Here is a 2,199-nt window from a genome sequence, read left to right as displayed (position 1 = left end):
AGGAGCAGCATGTTCATCCTCTGCAGGCCTCCTTCTAGGTGGGGCATTTTCGGTGCCCCCTCTTAATAATGCTCTTGATTTTTTTCTCTCATATTTGGCTTTAAAGCGTAAAGCTTCTCGCCATGAATCCTGTAAGGCACGGGAGCATTACTAGACATGTTATTCAAATAGACAACTGCAATTCTATGAGAATGTTTAGGCGGTTTGTTGTTGATACTCTTTTTTGAAAACAAACATTGCTTTCATCAAGAACTTATAATAGAAGCAAGCAAAAGAGAAATTTACCCACCCCCTGCTTTTCTCCTGCTCTCTTGTTTTTCTTTTATTTCACCTCACAAATGTACTTACCGAGCTTAACGGACCCCTAACAGCTGAAGTTTTTCTTTGCGATTTATTACTGTAATTTGTAGCTTTCTGTCTGGTTACCCCAAATTTGAATCGGAAATGCTCTAACGCATTGTGTAATTAATGCTAGCATCGTCAACTGAGAACAATTTTGCATCAGTTCGAAACGGTTGCCTAAATACCATTCAATACTAGCGCCCCAAAGCGGGGGAGCACCAAAGATCACGTGCACTCAAGCTTTGGTGTCATTTTCATAGTTTTCAAAATGGGGCCCCGTGTGCTATGAATAATGAAATGATGCGAGTGCTAAGTACGTGATCCCTGCACCCCCTCCCCCTTCTCTCAGAGAGAAAGAAGAAAAAAAAGGCATTAATGGTTGAAGCAATCAGAACTACGTTGAGAGCAGCCCGACAAGACAGCAAGAGGGGTGACGAACAATAATCCTCCCTGGATGCCTGTCGAGGTATCGTGCACACCCCACACAATACTCTGCGACGTCGACAATACTCGCTTTACTGTTGGAACGAAGGAAAGAAAATGGCTTTTAAGGGCTCGTTTTTTCTTGTTACACACAATATTAATGAGAACTAACAGACAATAATGCCAAGGAAAGTATAGGAGATGTTACTTGTATAATTGGGATATAAATGTGAAGAAAGTAAAGTGGACGAAAAGATAACTTGCCACCGGCAGGGACCGAACCTGCGACCTTCGAATTACGCGTCCGAGTGCCAAGTACATGATGACTGCCGCCGTAGCTCAGTGGTAGAGCATCGGACGTGTAATTCGAAGGTCGCAGATTCGGTCCCTGCCGGTGGCAAGTTATCTTTTCGTCCGCTTTACTTTCTTCACATTTATAACCCAATTATACAAGTAACATCTCCTATACTTTCCTTGGCATTATTATCTGTTAGTTCTCATTAATTTTTACTCTTGGAACGTCACACAAGACCCCTGTCTCCGTCATACTAGTGGGGATGTCGCGAGATGATGAAAACTCGGATGAGCACTCATGCTTGCTTTAAAACCAACTTTAAATAGCGCAAAGGCAACGTTTATCACTCATAATCGGCCAGAAGTGCTCAACGCGTAGAGGAGCATCAAACAACACCTGCATCCCGAGTTTCCAAGTTTGGTGTCGAGGTACTTAAGCACATAATTATAACTTCAGACACTCTGTCTGCCCTGAAATCGGATCCTAGTGCATGAAAGATTGCAGAATATTTTGGCTATACCAGAATATGATTGAGTTGGAGCGTGCTTGAAGGGGTAGTGACAAAAATATTGGGTTGGCGTTTACTTTTTCTTTTTTCCTGCAATAGGTTCCTAGGTGCCAATTAGTCATACTACAGCACATTTGCTGCAGTGCCGAAAAAATAATTAATTACAGTGCGTTTATTATCGGCCAGTTTCGGCTTCAGTTTGGCAGAGCTCCGAGAGCGACAAGCCGCCGATGCCACTAATGCCATCTAGCATGTTAAACGGCTCACAGAACTGTGATGCAATTCCATGCTGCCTGCATCAGCTGTTGGCGTCGTTTTACCAGCTGCATGTGCTGCATCGTCATTATCATTGTCTGAAATGGGCATAGCCAGGGGGGTGAAGGGTTCAAACCCCCTGAAACTTTCCAGTTTTGCACGTGTATACATACTCGCACATATAAATGCACACGCCAATGTGCATAACGTATGGTTGAACCCCCCACGCCCCCGAAAAAAATTTCTGGCCATGCCCCTGTCGTCTGGTGATGATAACGATGGCAAAGTGTCAAGCTTGCACTGCGACACAGACAACAATGGTCATGCTCTGGTATGCACTAGTATTGGTAATATGCTATGCAGGCGAGCCTTGACC

The 2,199-nt window shown here is 44.0% G+C and overlaps 1 non-coding gene across 1 annotated transcript; it reads left to right on the top strand.

Moving 5' to 3' along the window:
• Positions 1–1,093: 1,093 nt before the first annotated feature.
• Positions 1,094–1,165, top strand: Trnat-ugu (transfer RNA threonine (anticodon UGU)). The gene has a single exon. It is a non-coding gene; the product is annotated as a tRNA-Thr (tRNA).
• Positions 1,166–2,199: the final 1,034 nt, after the last annotated feature.

This window comes from Rhipicephalus sanguineus, unplaced genomic scaffold, assembly GCF_013339695.2.
Source record: "Rhipicephalus sanguineus isolate Rsan-2018 unplaced genomic scaffold, BIME_Rsan_1.4 Seq1073, whole genome shotgun sequence".
NCBI classification, from domain to species: domain Eukaryota; kingdom Metazoa; phylum Arthropoda; class Arachnida; order Ixodida; family Ixodidae; genus Rhipicephalus; species Rhipicephalus sanguineus.
The sequence above is the reverse complement of the archived record's forward strand: the minus strand, read 5'-3'. Positions and strand labels throughout refer to the sequence as shown.